General features: G+C 44.0%; 1 protein-coding gene across 2 annotated transcripts in view; it reads right to left on the reverse strand.

Moving 5' to 3' along the window:
* The window catches only part of DSE (dermatan sulfate epimerase), a 34,643-nt gene extending 27,957 nt beyond the window's left edge, over nucleotides 1–6,686 (reverse strand). The window contains exons 1-2 of one of the 2 annotated variants that reach the window (XM_005518293.3): nucleotides 6,625–6,686; nucleotides 6,162–6,231 (exon numbers count right to left, since the gene is read on the reverse strand). The gene's annotated coding sequence lies outside the window, so the exon portion shown is untranslated. Of the gene's footprint in view, nucleotides 1–6,161; nucleotides 6,232–6,449; nucleotides 6,483–6,624 lie in introns of those variants that run through there. The other variant, XM_088053316.1, reaches the window with a different exon arrangement.
* Nucleotides 6,687–7,312: the final 626 nt, after the last annotated feature.

Consider the following 7,312-nt stretch of genomic DNA (forward strand, 5'->3'; position numbering starts at 1 on the left):
AAGATGAAACATGATTTAAATCATCTGCATGTCCAAACCATAATCTGGGAATTTAGAATTTCCTTCTATTTCGCAGTTTATCCTCCTGTAAAAATGCTTTCTCGGTAATTTTTTGGTCGCACTAACACTAGCATTCCTAACCCTTACCGGGATTTTTTATTACATACCTCACTCTGTAGAATGAGTAAGGAAGTAATTCTGATATCTAGAATCCTGAAGATAATCACACCCAACCAGTACAGACATGCCTGTTAAGGCATCCACATTCAGCTAATGAAAGCCCAATCACTTTTACCACTGAAGGCTTAAAACTATAAACTACCAGAGAAAGACTTCTTCTAGAGCACCAGCACTGTATTCTGTCCTGACATAATTTCAAAAGGCCATTTCAATAATTAAAATTAGGTTTAACTAGACATTTTGTCACAGATGTTAACACTATAAGAAGGCAGTTTGAGAATTTTCATCTGGGCCATGAGGATATACTCCCTACCTTTGTCTGCTCCATTAATGTCCCAGAAATCAAGCAAACCACTCATCCACTATTACAGCATGTAGGGCACCTCTGGGGTTCAGTACTATGATGGTAACAGGCACTTCAGAAACACAGAACAAAGGCTCCTGCACAATCTGTGTGGTGAAACGATATTCCTTTGGCAACTACTGAGAAGTAGCTCATCTTCCTGGCCCTCACAAAGAGGCCCACTCGGGGTCAGTAAGGCTGTGAACCCTCTGGTGTCAGGTATTAGGAACGATGTTTAGGGCTTCCTCTGAGAGCAGCCCACAGCCCTAAGGCACAACCACCCGTCACAAGAAGGGAGCAAGGGAACAGGATGCCTGGGGCGGTCTGGAGCCTCTGTGTGGATCCAGTGGTACAGTCATGGAGTGCAGGAGGAACTGGGAAAACTTCACTTGGTGATGACAATGCCCAGGAGGCGCAAATAAAGGACAGGAAAAAAGAATCATACGTGCAAAAGGGGAAAGCCAATTTACTTGCCAGAATTCCTCCTTGTGCCTAACCCACCCCAGGGAATTGCATGCCATCCATCTTCCCTCACTTCTGAGGAGGCTGATTACAACACCAGAAACTTCTGACATCAAAACAAGTGTTTTCATTTCAGACTTTAACTTTTATCTTCTTTCCAACTAAGTCTACTTTGCTGGCCTTGACCTTTACTCATCCAAATACTTGTAAATGTTTTAAGACCCTTCATTTGTTGTTCTTGACTATGTATAATTAACAGTTTTAATATTCCCTGCTTATTGTTTTAATTGTCCTTAATTCAATTGTCTTCAAGATGTTGTAAACAAATTATGTGATTCTGCTGGAGTTTTACAAAACCAGCTCTCACTCTCTGTATCTATAACTACAAACTTGAGTAGCTGAAGATATCAAATATTTTTATTTCTAAGGCATTTCCACAGGACTTCATATTAACAGACAGGAATTCTAAAATGCATCATATCCTTCAGTTGCTATGGGATCAAAACTCATTTTAGCTATGCGTCCATATCCTGTCTATGACTCAGTGTTGTACAAAATTATAAGAGTATTTTATTGTTATTTTCACTGTGATGGTTTTGGCTAGGGTAGAGTTAATTTACTTCATAATAGCTGGTATGGGCCTATGTTTTGGATTTGTGCTGGGAAGAGTGTCGGTAATTTAGGGATGTTTTAGTTACTGCTGAGCGACATTCATACAGTCAAGAACTTTTCTGCCTCTCCCCCACCCCACCAGCAAGGGGGCTGAGGATGCACAAGGAGTTGGAAGGGGACAGTCAGGACAGCTGATCCCAACTGACCACAGGATATTCCACAACATATGATACAATACTGGGAAAGAGGAAGATACAGAGATGCGTTTGGAGTTCCAGCATTTGTCTTCCAAAGCAACCATTACATGTGATGGAGCCATGCTTTTCTGGGGATGTCTAAACACTTGTCTGCCCATGGGAAGTGGTGAATGAATTCTCTGTTTTGTGTGGCTTTTATCTTTTAAACTGACTGTATCTCAACCCATGAGCATTCTTACTTTTATTCTTCCAATTCACTTCCTCATCCCACTGAAAGGAATGAACAAATGGCTCGGTGGGGCCGAGTTGCCAGCTGAGATAAAACCATGGCAATCATATATGTTAAATTATTGTGACAGCATACAGGACTACCTGCAAAGTCCAAAGATGCTGATGCTAGTCCATTTATGAACCTAAGGAGCTTGTAATCTAAGCAATTTAAACCAACACTTGCTCTTATATTATCTACAGATAATCTTGGAGTGTGATTGTGCAGACCCCAAACGTGTACTCACACAGAAGAATCACTGGCTCATTTGTTACAGGATAAACATCACTATGTTCGTAGACCTAAACTGCATCTCTCTGCAGATGAGTGTGCTGTTCATTATTACTGATATAATTCTGCTGTTACCTCTGCTGATATCTCACTAGCTAATGTTTCTCCACAGAGAGATAGAGCATATAGCTCCTCTCTTTCCATAGATGTAATATACATGTACCCAGGATGCAACTGCTTTTTTCAGGGCAACAAACTTGGACAGACAATAAAATGTATTGTCCTGTAGTTCCTCCAGGGCTACTGTTGTCCTCAGTGCTCCCCAGAATACCCTTAGCAAAAGCCTTGAAAAAAGTGGTCATTACATTTTCAAGGACAGAAGCCTCAACTGCAGATGGAGTTAAATGATTATGTTGTTCCTGCAGAACACAGTGTGCGTGAGCCATCTGTGAGCAGGTGTCAACACAATCATTAAATTATGGGTTAATTTTGAAATTTAGAATCTTATGATCTCATTTCTGACTAAAAGTTGTGCAGGCATGGCTCTCATAGTAGAACTGAAACTGGACAGATAATTTTGGCAAAAAGTGTGATGAACCACGATTGCAAGGATATGATTAAAAGGAACACGGTATCCACAGAAACACTCATGAACAACTTTTCAAAATACTTAAACTCTAGGCAGCCACTAGATTAGAAGGCTGAAGAAGGCTTACCAGGTTTATATAAAATGTTGAGCATTATTAAAATTTCTGATAAAAACACCCCACAAAATAAAAGCTTAAACCAGGCCAACCATGGTAGAAGAATTTGTATGTGAAAATTACATATTTCTTGTACTGAGACACAACACCTACCAAAGTCAAGTCACCAGGGTCCCTACAATCCTTTGCCTACTCTAAACAATGTTATTTCCTCCTGTATACTCTGAGTCGAAACAAGGGGAAAACCAGAAAGACCAAATAAAGGTAATTTCAGACTGTGTACATAATAGTCACATTGTGCCTGTGCTTCCACACCTGACCATGTCCCAAAAGTGGATGAAAGTGTCATGCCAGCACCTGATGTGAGAAAACATTTCCATTGCTCTTTCATCCGATTCCCAGAATGACCAGACCCCTTTGGTCAGCTCTCCATTAGCAACACTTCACTTCTACTAAACTTTTACTGACAAAGCATTCATGAGAGAGATCTCTGGAGGCATTTACAGATTTCCCTTTTCCTAGCAGGCTTCTCTGCCTAGTTCTCATCCTTAGCACATAGCCAAAGCTGCTCAAAGTGCAGTGCACAAGGGTTTGGGGGTTTACTAATGCAGCAACTGTTGCACCTCATCTTATCCCAGCTGGATTTAGCTGGCCTAAGAGAGATCAGTACAAAGTTTACCCATATAAACAGAAAACTGGCTCAAAGAGAGTCAAATGCAGACTCTATTAAATTATTTATATCAAGTATGTGGCTATAGTCTTGAACGCAAAGTGGCACCATGGTTTAGCAGCATTAGGAGAATACAAAGTTGTAATTATGCTCTTTGATCTACTTCAGCTGGATGGAGACAGCAAAGAAGGTGAGAACAGCCAGGACAAACTTGCTGCTGAGATGACCTATTTACCAATTAAATACAATTTGCTTAAGAAAAAGTCATAACCTCTTTCACTCACCACATACTTGGATTACCATGTCTAAGCAAGACAACAACGGTTACAGAAAGATGGTTTTTTTCTTAATTTTTTAATTTCTTCAGCACCCCTTCCCCCCCCCCCGCCAAAAGGGCTTTATTTCTTGCAAAATATCCAGGAACAATAGCAAATAGTAACTAGATTTATTTCTGCTCATTACTATAGTATGCTGTGGGTGCCAGATGTGCAAGTTTCCAGACACAAGCCTAAAAATATGACTGAATTTTAAATGCAATCACTTCTGAGAGAAGGGACACTTCAGTTTTATGGACATTTACCTCCTCATTTAACCCTAGTTTTCACTGCTCAGACTGCTGGGTACTGATGGATGTGATCATTTATCTACTAAAATATAAACTTCCTATGCTCATTCACAACCCAACAGCTGCCTGGTTGTGATATGAATGACTTTTTAGCACCACTGATCTAGGTTTTATTTGAATTCAGGTTTAAAAAAGCTTATGTACTTTGTGTCATTGTCCTTGAGGAAAATAAATGGTAGATACAGACCTCATGAGCCTTTAAAAAGTACCAAACCCAAGATGTCACTCTAAAACTTGCTTTCACCTACCCATTTTTACTTATAACTGTACACAACCTATAAAAATCACATGTAACATTTGGCCAGGTAATAAAATACATTTTCCTCTCCATTGTAGTGCAGATATTTACTCAATATCTAGTTACAGTACTAATATACACTGCAATAAAAACTGAGTTTGCCTTGGCAACCAAAATCTATCAACTTTTACCATAGGCAATCAATGGTTCAGTTTCATGTGTTTCTTTCTTGCAACATTCTTACAACCAAAGAACAGGTGGTAAAGAAGACTATATCAATGTATAGTGGAAAATCAGCACCAAGTGTCTTCTGAGGTCAGTGTTCACAGCAGAGAATACATATGTGCTTATAAACTATTCTCATATCTTTCTCTTCTATTATCTTAAGAGCATCCAGGTCATTCTCATGGCAATTCAAAATAATGCAAAACATCATACTATTTCAAACAAACCAACAGAGGCAAGCTCTTACTTTGAATAACCAGAAAACGACATCTTTTTAAAGGCCCTGTAGCTCTGCCCCATTACAATACACTGTAGTTAGTATATTTTGGTTTCACGTCTCAGTGAAGTTTACAGAGAGTCAAGACAATCCCAATCCAAAACTGCTACTTTGTTGACTTCCCCTAAAAATTTAACTAAATCAGGTCACTTAAGAAAACACATGTAGGCGATGAGACACAGTAAGGAAACTCTTAGCTAATACTTAGCATTTCTGTAGAACGATGTACTCAAGGATCTACAGGCAGTTATGAAACTAATTAATTAATTAAACTTCTCAACACCTCTGTGAAGCAAGCAAGCACATTTATCTGTTTTATGAGGAAGAAAACAGAGCTATGGGGAGGTGGAGTGACTTGCCCAAGTGCACCCAGCTAGAGTCTTTCAGAGTAATAAACAGCATCTGAATTATTGACTCCCACTGCTGCCCTTCAGCTGAATTGTTCCTTTTTTGAAACACTGCAGTGAGTTATAATAATAGTTGGCATGATAAATACAATGTGCCAATATTTAGGCTGAGATTTTCTTTGTCTTTGTTTAGACTATATTAAAATTTTAGAGTTATTTAAATTGCAGTTGATCTTCTCAGTGTGACTGAAAAATCTCCGGGGTTGAGCAATATTTCTTGTATTTTATTCACAGTTGTGACTACTCTTTATGTTGCCATTGCTTATGGTTATAATCCAAGCCACTCCAACTTGAAAACACAGAAAAACGTCACAGTTTTATATTGCTTCAAGAGGGAGCAACAGAAGAACAGAGAGGGTGGTTACTTTCATTCATAGCAAATTGACTTTTAAGAGTTGGCATGAGACACACCAAGTGATGATGTACTGCTTTCATGCAATACTAGCTGTAGGAATTGCAACTCGCTGCCTGGGGCTGAGAAGACTGAGCTTCCCGAGTTGACAGCTCTGGTCCCAGGTCACTTAAAACTTTCCCAATTAAAAAAAAATAAAAATAATATTAATATATATATATATATATATATGTATATATACACAAGCTCTCACACACATACATATATATATATTAAGAAAAAAAGAAGTGGCAGGAAGTTGCATCGGGCAAGTCGCTCTGTTCCCGTCTTTCAGCTTGCCTAGGTGCAAGACAAGGATGCTGCCGCTTACCTTTCACGCACGCATGTTTGGGAGGCTGAACTCGGTAGCCAAAGGCTCGGAGGCTGCCGCGGTCCCGGTGCTGCGGAGGGGCAGAGCTGTTACCCCGGCGCCCACAGGTGAAGCCTCGCACAGAAAGCGCCACGTCCCCCGCACGCCCCCACCTCCCTCGGACTGGCGGGGCCCGTCCTGCGCTGTCCCGACAGCAGCTCCGTCCCGTCGGGCCAGCCGGGAAAAGCCCGTGCCTGTCTGGGGGCTGCTCCCCGCGGCCCCGCTCCCGCTGCCCGGCCCCGCCGGCACCTGGAGCCGCTCCGCCGGGCTCCGCACGGCCTGGGCACCGTGTGCCGGAGGCAGCGCTCGGACCGACCGCCCCTTCCCAAATCCGCCGGCCAGCGGCGCCCCCGCCCCGCCCCGGGAGCCGCGGCGGAGCGCAGGGGCGGGATGGAGGCGCTGCCCGCTCCGCACGGGCACTCACCGCCCGCGGCCCCTGCCCGGCGCCGACCGCCGACCGCCTGCCAGAAAGTTTCTCCTCCGCAGCCCCGGGGGACGGAGCGGGGAGGGGGCTGAGGGGTGCGTTTTTCAACGCAGGAAGAAAGTGACTCCCCCCGCTCCCGCTCCACCTCCCGCTTCCCCGCCCTCCTTCCGTACCTCTCCCCGTCCTCCTCCTCCTCCTCCCCTCCCCTCCCCGCGGCTCCGCCGGCCCCTCACGCCATGGCGGCACGGCGCGCTGGAACCCGCCCCGCAGCATCCCGGGCCGGCCCGGGCGCTCCTCTCGCTCCGTGGGTGCCCTTGTGTTTGTTTATCCCTGGCGCGCACTCGGCTTTTCCTCCCCCGCCCGTTCCTCCCCGGCTCGAACTTCACGGAAATGCCCTAATTCTCCCTTTTAGCGGGAGGACTCGTTCCTCCGCAGGGAGCGTTTTGGTTCCAACACCGGAGTGCAGGCACGGGATTCCCTGGAGCTAGCGAGTACGGCAGCGGTACCACGGGCCGGCCAGGGTGGCTGTGGAGGTGACAGCATCCCGGGTGTCCCATTCACAGTCACTGTCCGTCCCTGCTGCTGTCACCATACTGCATGACAGGAATCGGACCTCCCACTCAAAAGTTCCCTCAAGCCAGCAAAGAAACAAAAAGCCGATTTGTCAATCTGCTCTTTTAAGTATGGT

The sequence above is a fragment of the Pseudopodoces humilis genome, chromosome 3 (assembly GCF_049639895.1).
Source record: "Pseudopodoces humilis isolate 2021_Gansu_Grassland_sample_001 chromosome 3, ASM4963989v1, whole genome shotgun sequence".
Classification (NCBI taxonomy): Eukaryota; Metazoa; Chordata; class Aves; order Passeriformes; family Paridae; genus Pseudopodoces; species Pseudopodoces humilis.